This window comes from Lontra canadensis, unplaced genomic scaffold, assembly GCF_010015895.1.
Source record: "Lontra canadensis isolate GAN:19392208 unplaced genomic scaffold, GSC_riverotter_1.0 scaffold32, whole genome shotgun sequence".
NCBI lineage: Eukaryota > Metazoa > Chordata > Mammalia > Carnivora > Mustelidae > Lontra > Lontra canadensis.
The window spans coordinates 18147145-18167832 of NW_022631026.1; the positions used below are offsets into that span (position 1 = coordinate 18147145).

The 20688-nt window shown below is 38.5% G+C and overlaps 1 protein-coding gene across 2 annotated transcripts in view; it reads right to left on the reverse strand.

Annotated features, from left to right (window-relative positions):
* The window catches only part of ATAD2B (ATPase family AAA domain containing 2B), a 152980-nt gene that overhangs the window by 130027 nt on the left and 2265 nt on the right, over positions 1-20688 (reverse strand). The window lies entirely within an intron of this gene.

Consider the following 20688-nt stretch of genomic DNA (forward strand, 5'->3'; position numbering starts at 1 on the left):
CTACTTGTGATTTCTGTCTGTCAGATAAATAAATAAATAAAAATCTTTTCAAAAAAATAATTAAAAAAAAAAGGGTATACCTACTATCCACCAAAACTAGTCCAAAATTCCATTTTTCTGCTCCAATTCCAATTTAAGAAAATCTCCTAAACTCTGAGTTGTTAACAGTCTACCTTCTGTCCCTGCTTGTTATTTCTGAATGTGTTAGCAATTTGTTCTTTAAAACTAGAGTTGAGGAGCCCCTGGGTGGCTTGGTGGGTTAAAGCCTCTGCCTCCAGCTCAGGTCATGCCTACTTGTGATCTCTGTCAAATAAATAAATAAAATCTTTAAAAATAGTAAAAATAAATAAATAAAATAAAGAGTACAGCTCTTTAAAAAAAAAAAAAAAAGAGTACAGCTCTTTAGTTTCTAGAATGACCCTGAATGTGGGTCTGACACTACTCATAACCAAATTCAGACCATACATTCTTGGGAAAAAATATACAGAAATGATACTGTCTATACTTTACTTACCCAACCTTAGGTATAACCTTGATCACCTGGTCAAGCTGGTATCTGCCAGGTTTCTCCACCATAAAGTCACTATTTTTCCCTTTGTGTGTGATTAGATTTAATGAGGAATTATTCTGCTAATTCACCAATATCCTATTCCTCATCAAACCTCCACCCACCAGCCATTAGCATTCATTGACTATTTTTGTTTTCATCCAATACCACTGTGATGGTGATTACCTAATCCTATCAGTCCTTCCACATTTTTAGTCACATTTTACTTTTTTTTTTTTTTTAAGATCTTATTTATTTATTTGACAGACAGCAAAAGGAGGAATATAAGCAGGGGGAATAGGAGAGGGAAAAGCAGGCTTCCCATTCAGCAAGAACTGACGCAGGGTTCAATCCCAGCACCCTAGGAACATGACCTGAGCCAAAGGCAGAGGTTAACGACTGAGCCATCCAGGCCACCCCCCCCACCCCCGATTTTACTTTAAAGAGCTTTCCCTCCATCCCCTTGCCCAATTAATTTACTCATTACTTTTAACAGTATTAACTCATGGATTCTTATTTTAAACTACAGGTTATAATCCACTGCTCTATTTTGTTGCTCAATTTACACAAGATTTGGCAACTGAGGGCCCTTTTGAAGTGTTTCCAGTATCCTTTCGACATTATCCCATCATTTTGTGAACTTCCTTGTTTTCTGACAGAAAAGAAATCTCTAAACTCACCCTACACTTTCCCTCCCTGACTCTAGAATTAGTCATTTCTCTAAATAGCCCTGACTCCTTTAAATCAAGGACAGTATTTAGAAATTGGGGCGGCTGGATAGTTCAATCAGTTAAGCCTCTGACTCTTGGTTTCGGCTTAGATCATGATCTCATGGGTCATGGGATCCTGCCCCTTGTTGGGCTCCATGCTCAGTCAGGAGCCTGCCAGAAGATTCTTTCCCTCTGTCCCTCCTCCCACTCGTGCACACACACATGCTCTCTCTCAAATAAATAAAGCTTTAAAAAAGAAGAAAAAAGGAAGAAAGAAAGAAAGAAAGAAAGAAAGAAAGAAAGAAAGAAAGAAAGAAAGAAACCAAGATGTGGGCATTAGGTGTGCTCATTGTTACTGGGCTTTCACTGTTACTGAGTCCTCTCAGCACAGACAGCTAAGAAATATATGAATATAAACATACATATAAATGTACACATCCATACCTATTTCTTTATCTGTGCATGAATAATTACATGTGTACACCAAGACTTCTAATTCCATGCCTTAAATTTCTTTCTAGACTTTCCCCTTTCATGTTTGTAAGCTCTTCACGAAGAACCATGGCTTCCATTATCTTCAATACATTTATTTATTTGCTTTTTTAAACAAATTAGTTAATTTGTTTAAAGTACCTAATTTCTCAGGTGCATGGATGGCTCGGATGGTTGGGTGTCAGCCTCTGGCTCAGGTCATGATCCTGGGGTCCTGGGATCAAGTCCCACATCAGGCTCCCTGCTCACTGGGGAGCCTGCTTCTCCCTCTACCTCTCTCTCTCTGTTTCTGAATATGAATACGCAAGTAAAATCTCTTTAAAAATAAATAAAATAACCAATTTCTCAACCAGAGACTTCCTTCCATCGCATTTCCATTATTCCCTCCCCAGCCACATGTCCTCAGACTACAGAAATGTCAATATCCGCACAGCAGCTCTCCTCTTTACCACTTAATTTCTTGGATGTTGGGGAAATAAGAGAGCACAGGGAGAAAAAAAAGAGAGAGTGAGCACAGGGAAGATTAACCTTTACTTCAGAGATGATTTAATTCACATGCTAATACTTCATCAGTTGATATTACAGATCAGTATTTCAAAGGTATACATGATCATTTCCTATATGCTACCAAATAAATATATTAAAGTTTTATTTCCTTTTATACTAGAAATTTAAGTAAAACATAAGAACTATCCTTTTCAGGGGCACCTTGGTGGCTCAGTCAGTGAAGCATCTGCCTTTGGCTCAGGTCATGGTCTCAGAGTCCTTGGATCGAGCCTTACTCAGGCTCCCTGCTCAGCCTCTCCCTCTGCCTCATCCCCTACCCCGCCTGTAGGCACATTCTCTCTCCCAAATAAATAAATAAAATCTTTAAAAAAAAAAAAAAAAAGAAAGAAAGAAAGAAAAGAAAAGAAAAAAGAACTATCCTTTTCATAAATGCACACTTCTAAATCCTACTTACCCAAAGCAAGACAACTACTTACACAATAACTAGTCAAAATGTAGCCATTAGTAAACAAACTTAAGAAATACTTGTAATAAGGATGCTGGGCTGGCTCAGTTGGTAGAGCATGGGACTCCTGATCTCAGGGTCTTGAGTTCAAGCCCCATGTTGTACTTAGAGCTTACTTGAAAACAAACCAACAAAAACTTGTAACACTGTATATGTTTAAACATACCCAAGTATAACCTACAGATTTAACATTCACTTACTAAAAATTTTTTTACAGAAAGACCAATTTCTAATTTTGTAGTGTAATACAATTTGCCAAGAGCTAGTTTTAAAGTCACAAGACCACATTCGCACTAAAAACTACTAGATATTCAAACATCAGAGGGTCTATAATTAAGGAAAATAAACATGTTAGTTGTATAACATTCAGCATCACTTATTATTTTAAATTTCCAAGAAACACTGGTTAGCTACTTCCAATCTATCCTCAGTAGAGGGGGAAAAACTATGCAGGATGCAATTCAATCATATAATAGTACTTTATCAATAAACACGCTTACTGTACTTAACAAATGAGTGCTTTTTATAAAAATGTACTTCTTTAGGGCACCTGGGTGGCTCAGTTAAGTAACCTACTAGATTTCTGCTCAGTTCGTGATCTGTTGTGGGATCAAGCTGCATCACGTCTGCACTCAGTAGGGTGTCTGCTTCTGTCTCCTCCTCTCCCTCTGCCCCTCCCCTCTTTCACTCTAAAATAGTAAATCTTAAAATTGCACTAAATTTCACTTCTTCAGGCTCTTACCTTCTCTAATCCCCACTCTTTAATGGAGTATATTAACTAGCCCAACATCACATGGCTAACGAAATGAGTGACAGAACTAAAGAAAAATAATTAGGTCCTGCCATTCCTAATATACAATAGTTCTCTATTATCTTAAGACACTCCACCTTAGAAATTTATAAAACGCTAAGGTTAACGTGTATCTTAAAGGTCATGTAATTCAACTACTCATCCAAGACTTGATTACTCTCTACATTTGTCACTCCAAATGTGTTCCATGCCACAGTATCCAATCAGAAAACATTTCTTTACAAGATCCTCAGGTGACTCTTGTGCACATAATGTCTGAAAAGCATTATTATATAATGTTCTCAACAAGCAGTCACTGAGGAAGCAATGTCATGTGTTCTACACTAAGGCACGTTTGTGAATACAGAAACAACCTGTGAACTACTTCACCAATTTAGACAGTCCTGGTCAGCATTACTCCTAACCAAATCCCACCACTCAACCCTCAAGACCCGTATTTTCCAGGGCTCCTGGCTGGTTCAGTTGGTAAAATGTGCAACCCTTAATCTCAGGTCATCTTCTCATATTGTACTAGCTTTTTTCAGTTCCATTCAGGAGTGTCTCTCAAAGTGTTATTCACATACTAACTGAATCAGAAATCACCTGATTTCTCACTTAAAGAAACATAACCTGCTAAACTAAATCTCTGGAGTTGGAATATTTTTAATAAGGGCCTCTGAATGATTCTTAGTACCCAAAAGTTTGAGGACTTCTAGCATATAATACAATTTAAGTATCTGAGTCACATCATCCTACTATTGCACTATTCTGTTGTCTTTTTCTTATCATGGTAGGGTTTCAATTTGGACTTGGCTCCATGACAGAGATCTTAAAATAAGTAACATCACAATAAGCTCCTTCCCTCCAAAGAAATCTAGGGATTTAAGTAAAGCAAAAAACCAAAATGTAAATACACAGAAATTAATTACTTCAGCACCATTTAATTAACTTAAAGCTTTGGGAAAGCTTTTACCTACAAAACCTGTGTACTAACAGTAGCCTTTAATAGGATGATCATAATGCTCAACATTAACTTTTTCATCTTCAAAGCATTTTACTAGTTAATTATAACCTAACCCTTTGAGGGAAGGCGTTGCCAGTTTCAGAACAAAGATACTTAAGAAAGATTATGCAACCTACCCACAGTCATTTAGCAATTTGTGTCAGAGTGATTACAATCCATGAGTAAGAAAGGCATCTCAGACAAGGGAATAATTTCATTTAACATTTATTGAGGAGCCTACTATGTACTTAAAACATGGAGGACAACAGTAAAAAAGATTAAGAACTACCTGAACTCAATACACAATCTACTGCATTGACAGTCACAATGTCGATATATGGCATATTACAGTAAATACCATAATAGAAGTACATAATTCTCTGAAAACAAAAGAAAAAATGGTAACTGTCAGTAGAGATGAACAAAGATATCATAAATGATGTGGACTTTATTTTGTTAAAACACAAGAATGGAGAACAAAGAATGACCAGATGTTCACAAAGAACATGATTCAAAGATGAGATAACTTCCAAAAGAAGTACCATAGTAATAGGGCCAAATGCCACAGAAAATAAAAGTACAAGGACAACATAAAGTCATTCCCACCTAAATGACTTTTTACTCTAAACTCTAACCTTAAAAACTGTTAATTTTTCCAATTAGCAAGAATCATTTTCTCCTTGAGTCTTAGAGTCTCTTAAGTCATACTTATCAGCTACTACAAATACTGGCCACTATTCTACCACAAATTTCATAAAATTAGGCAAAAGAACTTGAGAATAATAGAGCAGAAAAGAATTTATACTGCTTTAATTTTTAGGGAAGACTTCCTGCCCAGAGGGGAATTCATCAGAAATCTAGAACCTGGGTTTTAATGTAAAGAAAAAAAGAATATAACCAGGTATAACATTAAAAAATGAAAAAATCAAGGAAATAAGTGAATTAGCAAACCATGAGATTAATCTGAGGCTTGATGACGGCTTCATGAAGAACTGTGGAAGTAGAAAATAAGAAACTTACTCTAGAAAGGAGAGTAAGTGAGAAATTATTGACACTAGCATTCAAATAAGCACAATAACTGCAGGTGTGAAAGTGGTTATTTTTTAGTGGGAATGGAGGGGAATCCAGGAGATAGATGTTAAAGGAAGAAGTGTAATGGTGAATTCTAATTTCAAAAAGTTAGGTTTAGAATTCTAGCCAGAAATGTAGGGAGATGTCTATCAGGCTATGGGAAATGCAACTCTGAGACAGAGTGAGGTGAGTACTAGAGATAGATATGACACGATTATAGAAGAATCATAGGTAAGGGGGCCTGGGTTGGTTAAGCATCTGACTTCAGCTCAGATCATGATCTCGGGCTCTTGGAATCCAGCCCCGAGTGGAGCCCCACGTGGGCACCACATTCACCAGGGAGTCTGCTTCTCCCTCTCCCCAGGTGTTTGTGTGGGCACTCACTCTGTCTCAAATAAATATTTTAAAAAATGTTTAAAAGATGGATCATAGGTAACATACAGAATGAAAAAACAGAACACAAGTAAAAAATCTTAAAAAGGCCTACATTCAATCAAAGAGCAGACAGCTTTTGTATAATTAGATTAAAATATATAGTGTTTCACTAAAAGGGAGTGGAAGTTTGTTCCAAAAAGACTTAATGGGAAAAAAGCTGATAAACCTGTGATTCGTGATTAGAACATCACTGTAACTTCTGTTGGGGCAAATTCTCCAAAATGCAGGATAGAAATTGCCAGGTAAAGGACTGAGTGAGCAGTGAGAAAATACAAGTGATGACTAGAGAGTTATTATAGGAAGTGGCAGTGTGAAGAAAGAAATGAGACAACAGTCTAAAGAGGTTACAAAGTCAAAAAAGTCAGGGAAGAATTTCCTTTCGTTTTTTGTTTGTTTTTTTTTTAAATGCGCCCTTTTTTCTTAAATAAACTCTACTGCCAATGTGGGGCTCTAATTCATGACCCCAAGATCAAGAGTCATGTGCTCTATCAACCGAGCCAGCCAGGCACCCCAAGAATTTTCTCTTTTAAGATAAAGAGGATGGCACAGTCACAGTGAGTTAAATAAGCATCCAACTCTTGGTTTTGGCTCAGGTCCCGACCCTCAGTCGTGAAATGGAGCCCTGCGACTGGCTCTGTGCTCAGTGTGAAATCTGCTTAAGATTCTCTCTCCCTCACCTTCTCTCTTTCTTACGCTCTAATAAATAAATCTTAAAAAAAAAAAAAAGATAAAGACAAAAAATAAAAAACAGGGGCACCTGGGTGGCTTAGTCCTTAAGCATCTGCCTTCTGCTCAGGTCATGATCCCAGGGTCTGGGATCCAGCCCCGCATCCAGCTCCCTGCTCAGCAGGAAGCCCGCTTCTCCCTCTCCCACTCCCCCTGCATGTGTTCCCTCTCTCACTGTCTCTCTCTGTCCAATAAATAAATAAAATCTTTAAAATAGTTATAATAAATAAATAAATAATGACATGGTCTCTTATAAATAGAAGGAACCACAGAAGAGAATAGGTGGCTAGGTGGCTCAGTCTTAACTGTCTGCCTTCAGCTCAGGTTGTGATCCCAGAGTCCTGGGATGGAGCCCTGTGTCCTGCTGCCTGCTCAGCGGGGAGTCTGCTTCTCCCTCTGCCTTTCCCCCTGCTTGTGCTCTCTGGCAAATACGTAAATAAAATCTTTTTAAAAAATAAATAAATGAGATAAAATTTTAAAGAGTAAGATAACTGATGAGAAAAAGATCCTCAAAGAGACAAAAAATAAACAAAATAGGAACATTATCACTCAGGTTAGATCAAAAAGTGTATGAGTACAATCAATCTTTTCCAGTTTCCTATATAAGACAATCCTTTTATCTACCTTTTTTCAAAATAAGTACTCCTGCTTTCATGAGAAAGCTTAGAAGAGCAGTCAATTTTTCTTTCAGCAGTTACCATGACTGCAGAAAACAAACTCACACGGCTATTTATTTGCTTAGAGCCAATGCTATTCCAACAAAGTCCTAAAACTTCAGACTCACAAAAGATCCTAAATTTTTCTCACATATCCCAAGAGCAATGGCTTACTAGTGTAAGATTTCTAAACATGAACGAATATATAAAAGGATATACAAAGAGATAAAAATATATCAAAATGAGCTGAGGAACTGTATAAAAAAAACAGTCTACTATAATTTAGGATACATTTTTCTTTGTGGAAAATAATTTTTAATCTGAAAATAATACATTACTTAAAATAAGAAAGAGGGGCACCTGGGTGGCTCAGTTGGTTGGGCATCTGCCTTCGACTCAGGTCGTGATCTCAGGGTCCTGGGATCAAGCCCCATGTTGGGCTCCCTACTCAGTGGGGAGCCTGCTTCTCCCTCTCCCTTTACCCCTCCCCCTGCTTCTGTTCTCTCCCTCTCTCTCTCAAATAAATAACACCTTAAAAATAAATAAATAAATGAATAAGAAAGAGACATGGGTACAGAAAAATGCCACAGACTTAAATGTTGGACAGGACCAGTCTTATATAGCAGCACTACCCCTGTAATTAAAAAATACTATTCACCTTTTAAGACTGTTTAGAAGAACCAGGTGAGGCAGTCAGAAGTACAAACGTTATCTACAGACTGACGGCAGATAAACTCTCAAATAAGGGCACTTGCTTGGCCTTACAGGATTAATATAACTCCATAGGCTTATTAAATTCTACTTAGGGGCACCTGGGTGGCTCAGTGGGTTGAGCCTCTGCCTTTGGCTCGGGTACTTGCAATCTCTCCCACTCTGTCAAATAAATAAAATCTTTTTTTAAAAAAATTCTCTTTAGTAAATTCATTTCTTTCACAAACAAAATTTATTAAGCACCTACTGTGTTAGGTACTAAAAATACTTGATGACAAGACAGTCTCTGCTCTTCAAGAAAGTTAAAGCCTGGGGCACCTGGGTGGCTCAGTGGGTTAAGCCTCTGCCTTTGGCTCAGGTCATGAACACAGGGTCCTCGGACCCAGCCCTCCATCAGGCTCTCTGCTCAGCGGGGAGCCTGCTTCCCCCGCCCCCACACCTGACTACTTGTGATCTCTCTCTCTCTGTCAAATAAATAAATAAAATCTTAAAAAAAAAAAAAAAAAGAAAAGAAAATTAAAGCCTAACTCCTTATACCAGCCAGTAAAAGTTATATAAAAACTTAGCAATTCTGAGAGTACTGGGGAGTGGGATGCATATTGATTTAACCTGTTTAGAGAATAATCTGGAAAACCTATAGAAATTTAAAAGATACATGCCTTTGATCCAGTAATTCCACTTCACCTATTTTAAAAAAGGCATTTTCTACTATATTATTTATAATATTAAAAACACGATGACAACCTGTGTACCTATAGGGAACAGTTACATAAGTGGTATAATGACACAACAAAAAAATTAGAAAGAAGGACTAATATGAAAAAATATACATGATACAGTTTACTATCAAATAATATATAGATTATAATTCCATTTGTTCAAAAGACACACATATAAATCACCCATAAATACATGTGCCATGGTCTGGAAAGATGAGCATCAGCTTTAACAGAGGTTATCACTAGTGAAAATGAACTGGAGGAGTCAGGGGAGGAGGGGAAGGACTTATTTTTTTCTGTGCACTTCCATATTGCTTGAGATACTTCTTTCATAATATTTTTAAAGATTTTATTTTACTTGTTTTTAAAGATTTTATTTATTGAGAGAGAGAGAACAAGCAGGGGAAAGGGCACAGGGAGAAGCAGCAGCAGACTCCCTGCTGAGCACAGAGCCTGATGCAGGGCTTGATCCCAGGACCCTGAGATCATGAACCAACTGAGCCACCCAAGGGCCCCTCATAATTTTTTTATTTTGTAATTCACAATTTTTAAATAAAAATATTTTGTCAAAGAGCTAAGACCTAGAGTCTTACCTACTTCTTTATCTTCAGCGTCTATCTGGTACACAGAGTTACTCAATTAACGACATTAAAGAATGTTAAGAAAGATAATTTTCCTGCAGCACCTAGCTGGTTCAGTCAGGAAAGCTTACGACTCTTGAGCTTAGAGTCATGAGTTCAAGCCCCAAGGTGTGTGTAGAGATTACTTTAAAAAAAAAAAAAAAAAAGAGGGGCGACTGGGTGGCTCAGTGGCTAGGTGTTTGCCTTCGGTTCAGGTCAAGATCCCAGGGTCCTGAGATCAAGCCCCACATTAGGCTCCCTGCTCGACGGGAAGCCTGCTTCTCCCTCTCCCATACCCCCTGCTTGTGTTCCTCCCTCACTCACTCTCTCTCTCCCTCGGTCAAATAAATAAATAAAAATCTTAAAAAAAAAAAAAAAGAAAGAAAGAAAATTTCCACTTTCAACTGAACTGCCACTTCTAAATAACTATATGCTCAGCTGGTGCAGCCATTCTGGAAAACAATATGGAGGTTCCTCAAAAAGTTGAAAACAGAGCCACCCTACAACCAAGCAATCGCACTACTGGGTATTTACCCTAAAGATACAAATGTAGTGATCCAAAGGGACATCAATGTTTATAGCAGCAATGTTCACAATAGCCCAACTATGGAAAGAGCTCAGATGTCCATCAACAGATGAATGAACAAAGATGTGGGATATATATATAGAGATATATATATAGATGCATATATATAGATAGATGTGTACATATGAATATATGTATGTATATACATATACATATGCATCTATATATATGGAATATTACACAGCCTTAAGAAAATGAAATCAAACCAAAATGGTCAACAGAAGACAGCCACAAGGAACACCAAGTAGCTTAAGTAACTGTAAGTTTCTTGTTTACTCAAGTAACTGTCGGGGCGCCTGCGTGGCTCAGTGGGTTAAAGCCTCTGCCTTCGGCTCGGGTCATGATCCCAGGGTCCCGGGATTGAGCCCCGCATCGGGCTCTCTGCTCAGCAGGGAGCCTGCTTCCCACCCTCCTCTCTGCCTGCCTCTCTGCCTACTTGTAATCTGTCAAATAAATAAATAAATCTTTAAAAAAAAAAAAAAGTAACTGTCGTAAATTTCTCCAGTATGCCATCAAAAGTCCTTAAAAACAGTGTGCTTAATTATAAATTTAGGGACAAAATTTTTCTAGGTGCCAATTTCTGAATAATGAGAGTCCCAGAAGTAATACTTGAGAAATGATAATTTTAAATTATTACTATGAAATAATAAATTGAGGCAACTGGGGGCACCTGGGTGGCTCAGCTGGTTAAGCAACTGCCTTCAGCTCAGGTCATGACCTGGAAGTCCTGGGATTGAGTCCCACATCAGGCTCCTTGCTCAGAAGGGAGCCTGCTTCTCCCTCTTCTACCCTCCCTGCTTGTGCTCTCTGTCAAATAAATAAATAAAACCTTTAAAAAAAAATTGAAGCAACTGGCTGTTTCGGTCAAAAGAGCATGAACTCATGATCTCAGGGTCATGAGTGCAAGCCCCACGCAAGATGTAGAGATTACTTAAAAATTAAAATTGAAATTAAAATTAAATGAAGTGAAATAAGTTGACCACAGTCTTAAAAAGATGAAAAACCGCAGAATAAAACAGCCAAGATTGCCAAAAAGGGTAAAGGAAAAACCGATGCCTAAAATTAGCAAAATGTCGGGGCGCCTGGGTGGCTCAATTGGTTAAGCGGCTGCCTTCGGCTCAGGTCATGATCCCAGGATCCTGGGATCGACGCCCACATCAGGCTCCCTGCTCAGTGGGGAGCCTGCTTCTCTCTCCCTCTGCCTGCCAGTCTGCCTGCTTGTGCTCATGCTCGCTCGCGTGCACGCGCTCGCTCTCTCTCTCTCTCTCTGACAAATAAATAAAATCTTTAAAAAATAAAATAAAATTAGCAAAATGTATGCACAAAGACAAAAAAAAAACACACAACTATAAGCTTCAAAAGAGAGTGAACACCTACAAAAGAATCAGACCAACATCAAACTTCCAAGAGTAACACTGTATACAAGATGACAATAAAATAATGTTCTTTAAGTATTAAACCTAGAATTCTGTATTCAGCCAACTTTTTATTTTAATAAAAGAGCATCATGAAAATATTTTCAGCCATGTAATGCTGCAGAGAGTTTGTCACAAAAAGTCCCAAACTAAAAATATTCTTGAAGTATTCACAAAGACAAATAAAAGATGATAATATGAAATATAAAAAGATAATCAAATTGATACCTTAAAAAAATTTATTCCTACTGGAAAAAACAACAAATTAAAGAAAAAGAAAAAGTACCTATACCCATAAAAAAAGTCAGAACTAAAATTCTAGACAATACAGAGAGGAAGGTAGAACATTACCAGAATATGTTAAATAGCATGTAGTTAGAAAGAACGGGGCGCCTGGGTGGCTCAGTAGGTTAAGGATCCAACTTTTTTTTTTTTTAAGATTTTTTGTTTATTTATTTGACAGATCACAAGTAGGCAGGGAGGCAGGCTCCCTGCTGAGCAGAGAGCCCGATGCGGGACTCGATCCCAGGACCCTGAGATCATGACCTGAGCCGAAGGCAGAGGCTTTAACCACTGAGCCACCCAGGCGCCCCAGGATCCAACTCTTGATTTCAGCTCAGGTCGTAAGATAAAGCCCCTCGACAAGCCCCCCCACCACTGGAGATCCACACCGGGCTCACTCATGCTGGATGGGGAGCCAGTTTTAAAGCTTTATGACACTGAGATCAGGCCCAAGGCAAGCTCTGTGCTGGGAGTGGAACCGGCTTAAGATGCTCTCTCTCCTCCCCCTGCCCATTCTCTCCCTCCCATTCTAAATAAATAAATAAAATAAAATAAAATAAAATAAAATAAAATAAAATAAAATAAAATAAAATCAGAAGGTTCATAAATATGACTTATTAGACATAATTTATGCAAAATCGACATTCTTTTGAAATATACACAGAACATTTACTAAAACTAATCATAAATAAGGTGACAAATATAAATCAGAATTTCAAAAGACTGAAATCATAAGGAGTATGTTCTCTGAACACAGTGGTATTAAACTAGAAGTAAATAACAAAAAGATAATTATACAATAATTGCCCACTGTTTGGAAAAGTAAACAACATACTTCTTGACAATCACTGAATCTAGAATAAGGCAGAAAAGAAATTAGAAACAATTCTAAAATAAAAAGTTTCTTTAAAAATATAGGGAGAGGGGCTCCTGGGTGGCTTAGTCAGCTGGGAATCTGCTTAGAGCTCAGGCTGTGATCTCAGGGAGTCCTGGGATTGAGCCACGCATCAGGCTCCCTCCCCAGAGGGGAGCCTGCTTCTTCATTCTCCCCTCCTGCTCTCCCTGCTTATGCTCTCCCTTTCTCAAATAAATAAATTTTTTAAAAAATAAAAAATAAAAATATATAGAGGGATGCCTGAGTGGCTCAGTCAGTTAAGCGTCTGCCTTCAGCTCAGGTCATGGTCCCAGCAACCTGGGATGGAGTCCCTCACTGGGCTCCTTGCTCAGTGGGGAGCCTGCTTCTCCCCCTGCTTGTGCACACTCTCTCTGACAGATAAATAAAATCTTAAAAACAAAATAAAGTTTTTAAAATAAATAAGGGGGGGATGGGGGGATATACAGGAGCTCCTGGCTGGCTCAGTCAGTAGAGCATACAGCTCTTGATCTTGGAGTGATAAGTTTAAGGCCCAGGCTGGGTACAGAACTTACTTTAAAAAATTAAATTAAATTAAATACACACACACACACACACACGTATATATATATACACACATATATATATACATATATATACACAACAGGAAGATTTGAACAACAAAAAATTAGGTAGAATCCTATATGAGATGAGAGAGAGCTCCTGGGTGGCTCAGTGGTTAAGTGTCTGCCTTCAGCTCAGGTCACGATCCCAGGGTCCTAGGATCAAGTCCTGCATCCTTGAACATCCAGCTCAGCAGAGTCTGCTTCTCCCTCTACCTCTTCCCCCGCTACCAACCCCCCCCACAACGTTGGTGCACACATGCTCTCTCTTTCAAAATAAGTAAAATCTTGGGGCACCTGGGTGGCTCAGTGGTTTAAGCCTCTGCCTTCGGCTCAGGTCATGGTCCCAGGGTCCTGGGATCGAGCCCCGAATCGGGCTCTCTGCTCAGCGGGGAGCCTGTTTCCCTTCCTCTCTCTCTGCCTACTTGTGATCTCTCTCTGTCAAATAAATAAATAAAAATCTTTAAAAAAAAAAATAAGTAAAATCTTTTAAAAAGAGAGAGAGACAAGATTTAAGTATCAAATAATCAATCCACACTACATCAAAAACATTACTATGGACATAAAGTGTTGTTCATAAAATTAGTAACAAAAGAAATTAAAAAGCTAGGTATTAACTAACAATGTACTATATACTGGCTAATTAAACATAATAAAAAATAATAAATAAAAATTCCAGGGGTGCCTAGGTGGCTCAGTGGTTAAAGCCTCTGCCTTCGGCTCAGGTCATGATCTCAGGGACCTGGGATAGAGCCTCACATGGGGCTCTCTGCTCAGCAGGGAGCCTGCCTCCTCCTCCTCTCTCTCTCTGCTTGCCTCTCTGCCTACTTGTGATCTGTCTGTCAAATAAATAAAAATCTGTAAAAAAAAAAAAAAAAAAAATTCCTTAAGAATCCTGGTGGGGCGGGGGAGTGGGGGGGGGGAGCTAAATATTCCCAAATACTGGCAGGTGTCTGGAGATAGAGGACCTCCCATAAACTACTCTTAGAAGTAGAGACCAGAGCAGCAAATGTGAAGTAATATTTAAATACATGTATCCTCTGTTCCACTCCTGGGTATCTCAAAGAAACTCCTATACTGGGGCACCTGGGTGGCTCAGTGAGTTAAAGCCTCTGCCTTCAGCTCAGGTCATGATCTCAGAGTCCTGAGATCGAGCCCCACATCTGGCTCTCTGCTCAGCGGGACGCCTGCTTCTCCCTCTCTCTCTCTGCCTGCCTCTCTGCCTACTTGTGATCTCCATCTGTCAAATAAATAAATAAAATCTTAAAAAAAAAAAATTCCTATACCAAGTCCTCAAGGGACGTTGTGTGAGGATGTTAACTGCAGCATATAACATAAAAAGACTGCAATGCACAATTCCAGGGGATACAATTCACATAAACTACAGTGTGAATGGTGCCTCCTTGACTTTTTACAACATGGCAGTCCTGTAAGAGTGAACCAAAGACAAAAATGCTTGCCCATACTTACCCACACTTGCCCACTTACATTTTAATGTAGTTGTACTTCATAAATATTTATTGACTGAATGAAAAAACAAAGGAATAAGCAAGCCTCACCACCAAAGTTAAGCTGAATTTCTCCAAGTTCCTGTCTAGCAAGATCAGAGAACATATCATTTTATGGGGATGTGAAGCACCATTGGTCCAGAGATTCTAATTTGGGTCCTAGAATACAGACACAAACTAATAATGCTAAACATGTTTAATTCACTAGTATGTATCTCTATTGTATAAGTATGCTATATAATCTCTTTTCAAGAGGTTTAAAGCATGACACATTTTTTCAAATGGAAAACACTTACCTACCCCCTCAAATAAACAGATTCTCAGAACATAAAAGAAAATGTACACACTGGGTGCCTGGGTGGCTCAGTGGGTTGGGCAACTCCCTTCAGCTCAGGTCATGATCCTGGAGTTCCCGGATTGTGTACTACATTGGGCTCCCTGCTCGGCAGGGAGTCTGCTTCTCCCTCTGACCCTCCCAACTCTCACGCTGGCTCTCTCTTATTCTCTCTTTCAAATAAATAAATAAAATCTTTTTTAGATGTTTTATAAAAAAGAAAATGTACACACTTTCGACAAATACCACAGAGCAGAGGGGAAAGATGGCAGCACAAGTACACCTCTACTGTAGACCACAGTGCTCCAGATTTACCCTTTATAGGGATTTTTTCCCCCGAGTCATCTTTACAGTACTGCAAAATGATCTCTCTACAACGTATCTGTTCATCTTCCTACACCCACCCCCTGAAGTAAGGCAGCAATTACTGAAAATCACTAACCAGTATTTCATATCCCTATAGGCCACTATTCCCACTTTTAGTCCCAATACAATCCAAGACACAACTCTAGACAGTCTAGTAAAAATCTGTCTCTACACAGTATGTAGAGAATTTCCCGACTGCACAACAGCCGCCTTCTTGCTTTGCCGGGTATTTGTGGAAACTACTGACCGAACAGCATCAAAGAATAGTGATAAGTACAGATGAAACAGTAAGATACCAAAGTGGAGAAAACAGAACTAGATTTAAATATGAAATCCACTTATTACCTATTTAATATTACTTACTACCTACTACTTATTACCTAATTGGTCTTCTACACGCCATTTAACCTTTTTGACAACTCATTTCCTCAGCTGTAAAATGGGGGTACCATCACCTGCCTTACAGGGTTGCAGGGATTAAATGAGACAGCATTAAACACCTGGCATGAAATGCTAAATAAACCTTAGTTTACTCTCCTTATCAGGTTACCACTAATAGGCAGAAAAGCAAAATGCAACAAGTAAATACAGCTAAAGTAAAGCCTGCCAACATGAAAATAATTTAAAATGAGGCATACTTGAAACACCTGGGTGGCTCAGTCGGTTAAGCATCTACTTTCAGCTCAGGTCATGAGCCCAGGGTCCTGGGATCGAGTTGCACATCGGGCTCCTTGCTCGGGAGGGAGCCTGCTTCTCCCTCTGCCTGCCACTCCCCCTGCTTGTGCGCTCGCTCGCTCTCTCTCTCTCTCTCTCTCTCTGACAAATAAACAAAATCTTAAAAAAAAAAAAAAAAAGAAAGAAAGAGTAGGCATAGCTATAAAAATATAAATAAAATAAATAAAATGAAGCATACTTTCCATTCACTCATTCAAAAATTATTTACTGAGCACTATGTTTGGCAGGCAATACTGCAGGCATTCAGGATACAGCTGTAAATACAATTTTTGTCTTTAAAAAACCTCACATATTTCCACTCAAAACACTGAGTAAAGGATTAGAACTCACCCCATTGATTATCTGCATCATTCATTTAGCCCCTACTTGACTTGTCTTATTAATAATTTCTTGTATGTATACTATGTGTATACTTATACCCCTAAAAGTAGGAACTGTATTTTTTTAATCTTCTATTCTCAAACTCCAAACATCCATATTTTCACAACATAATTGGCTCCTTAACACAGTATTCATTAACAGAAATGTATTGAGCATCTTCTATGTGTCAGATGTGGCGCTAGCCCCTTGGAATACAGCAACTGAGGGGAAATAAGATACAGTGCCTACCCTCCTGAAGCTTATACACTATTCTAATAGAATAGTCTAGGAATTTTTTTCTTAATAAGTTCTACCCCCAACGTAGGTCTTGAACTCATGACCCCAAAATCAAGAGTCTCATGCTCTCCCAACTAAGCCAGCCAGGTACCCCCAAGGGAGAAAAATTTTAACCAAAGATATATATTCTACCTCCAGATGAAACTAAAATAACAATCTAAAAATGGGAAAAAAAAAAACCATACAAAGTAGTTAAAGTTCAAAAGCACCTGAAGTTTAGAATCTTAGAGCAAATACTCAAAGGATGTAGTAACAAATACAAATTATAGCCTAGTAACAGTAATTTAGAATTTAGATGTCTTTTTCTTTTTTTTTTTTTTTTTATTTAGGATTTTATTTATTGGGACATCTGGGTGGCTCAGTCCGTTAAGCATCCGCCTTCAGCTCAGGTCATGATCCCAGGGTCCTGGGATGGAGCACTACATCGGGCTCCTTGCTTAGCTGGAATCCTGCTTCTTCCTCTACCTGCCACTCCCCCGCTTGTGCTCTCTCTCTCTCTGACAAATAAATAAATAAAAGATTTTATTTTTTTTATTTATTATTTATTTTATTTATAATTTGTATTTGTTACTACATCCTTTGAGTATATGCTGTAAGATTCTAAATCTTTTATTTATTTATTTTTTTAATTTGAGAGAGAGAGAGAGAATGAGCAGGAAGAAGGAGAAGCAGACTCCCAGCTGAGCAGGGAGCGCAATGCAGAGCTCGATTCCAGGACTCCAGGATCATGACCTGAGCAAAAGGCAGATGCTTGACCGACTGAGCCACCCACCCAGGCACCCCTTTAGATGTCTTTTCTATTATTTGATGTAAGCCACGCACAACATAACTCTCTAAAACTGTCCAGTTTATATATTTTTTTAAGATTTTATTTATTTATTGGACAGAGAGATCACAAGTAGGCAGAGAGGCAGGCAGAGAGAGAAGAGGAAGCAGGCTCCCCACTGAGCAGAGAGCCCGATGCGGGGCTCGATCCCAGGACCCTAAGATCATGACCTGAGCCGAAGGCAGAGGCCTAACCCACTGAGCCACCCAGGCGCCCCTCTAGTTTATATTTAAACACAACATTTTACGTATGGTTTTCCCCTCTAACTTTGTACTTTCGTATTAGTTTTTATCCAAAAATCCCAACTGCCTTTTACTCAATAGCTCATTTTTCATGAGATCCTCCCACAGAAGAGAGGTATAACAAGATAAAATAGTCCCAATAAAAGACCAAAAGCCAAATACCAAGAAATCAACTCAGTAGGGCACACAAATGAAATTTCATTGTGTATGTGTGAAAAGAAATGCCAAATATACAATTCAGAGTAATACAGCACATTTCTGAGGTAGATCCTTGAAGAAACAGGATCACTCTTCATTCATGCTAAGCTACTGGTTTGGGCCTTAGCCCTCCTAACAAGTAATAATCCTATATTACCTGTCCAGCTGGTTTCTAGAGGCTACAGGTTTATCTATAATTAGGTATTTAGGGAACATGCAATCAAGGACCTATCAAAGAATGGTTACAAAGACTACGTGCCAGCGAAAATGCTTTAAGGAATTAATACGGATTCACTGATACAGATATTTTAAGTTTCATCCATGACCTTAAAAACTGAAACTCTATCTAGACTACAGAAATGGCCAGTAATTGAATTGTTTAAAGTTGCATTTTCAGGGGCGCCTGAGTGGCTCAGTCGGTTGGGCATATCTGTGTTTGGCTCAGGTCATGATCCCAAGGTCCTGGAATGAAGCCCTTCATGGGGCTCCTTGCTCACTGGGGAGCCTGCTTCTCCCTCTTCCTCTCCCTGCAGCTCTGCTTACTTGTGCTTTCTTTCTCTCTGTCAAATGGACAAATAAAATCTTTAAAAGTAATATTAATAGGGTGCCAGGTGGCTCAGTCGGTTAAGCGACTACCTTCGGCTCAGGTCATGATCCCAGGGTCCTGGGATGGAGTCCCACATCAGGCTCCCTGCTCAGCAGAGAGCCTGCTTCTCCCTCTCCCTCTGCCTGCCGCTCTGCCTACTTGTGCTCTCCATCTCCCTGTCAAATAAATAAATAAAATCTTAAAAATAATAATAATAATAAAATTAAAAAATAAAGTTGCATTTTCAGTTGGCTACCACAGGTAATCCCTATGAACTCCACAGCTATTTTGGTTCAAAACTGTGACAGGGGACATTGTTTAACACATTACTCAAGACCCTGATACATATACGAAAAACTTGCTCTACTCTAAAGAACTTGTGTTTTTCCCTACTCATTTGAGTGTTCTATGCATTACTATATTTTGCTCTCAGACTTCTTTTTCATGTTTAACCATCAATTTCCGCCACTCTGCTTCTATTATGTTGGTAAATGCATGGGTGTTGGAAAAGAATAAGTACAAGGTGATAAAAGAGCATACTAAAAAGGGACTCAAAGACTTTTTTTAATGAAATTAAGATAAAGCAAGTTTACCTATAAAGTTACTCAAAATACTTATTTTAACCCTCTCAACAAAGATGGGGCCTCAGAATGTACTATATAACCTTCCCAAAAAACATAACACACTAGTGATGAAGTCAAAAGCAAACAGGCCTAACAGAAATATAAAAAGAGCTGAAATATTTTTCAAAAACTGCTTTCCAATTCTGTGAATATAATATTAGTTTGCTGAGAGTGACTCTTTGGTGGAGCAAATAAATGCTAATTGATCATATTAACTGACCTAAAAGAGGTGAAATTTTATACATACTAAACAAACAAAAAAACCCAGTTATTAGAGTATCACAACTAACTACATAAATCAAGTTGACATTTAAAAAGTGTGGGCATGGGGCACCTGGGCTGTGCCTTCAGCTCAGGTCATAATCCTAGAATCCTGGGATCAAGTCCCCCATCAGGCTTCCTGTTTGTTGAGAAGCTTGCTTCTCTCTCTCCCTCTGCCTGCCACTTCCCCTGCTTATGTTCTTTCTCTCTCTCAAATAAATAAATAAATAAATAATCATAAAAAATAAAATGTGTAGGCACAAGAAAATCATGGCCATAACCTACAAAATGTATCATATGTGTATTTCCCAATTCTACACATACTTGGGGCAGGGGGAGGCAAAATTATTGGCACAGCTCATGGTCCTATGACTTTTAAAGCAAATGAAGTAACTCTAAACAGCACATGAAATCTAAAAAGCATCCAGAGAGGTTGAGGGGAGTAAGGGAAGAAATCAGCATCAGGTGTAAAGTGAAGAACACAAACGAAGAAAAAGGAGGACCTCCTTAATTATGTATCTTATAAAAAGAAACACATTTCTTCCTACAAAAATAAGGGTCTCCTAAAGCAATAGCATGAACAACTCCATTTTCCAACAAGTAAGTCATTACAAACACTAGCAAATGGCTAAAACTCCAAAGACACAGAGGGTGCCTATTTAAATACACAGGAAAGAGTACTAAATTTTTGCAATTCATAAAACAAACTTGAGAGAAGAGCTTACCACACTCATATCAACCCACCTTAGAAATACATACAATGAAATATTCAGAAATTGCCTTGTAAATATATAGTCCATAAACTTAAACTTAGAATTATAACTTATCCCCTTTTAAAGGACCCATGACAGGATTAGTAAATTTCTTAAATTTCTCAGAGAAAGCCATTAGATCATTCTATCATCTACTACAGCCAGAAGACAAGTCTAAAACAGAAAAACAAGTATTTTAAAGTAAATCTTCATTAGCCTGTTATTTACAGCCTTTTAAAACATATTCAAGGGATCCTTGAAACAAAGTTTCATTAGCATCCTTCTAGAAAAAACTGTACTGCCTTTCATTCCTCCAGCAATTTAAAAGCTACCAAACATTCATTTCTAC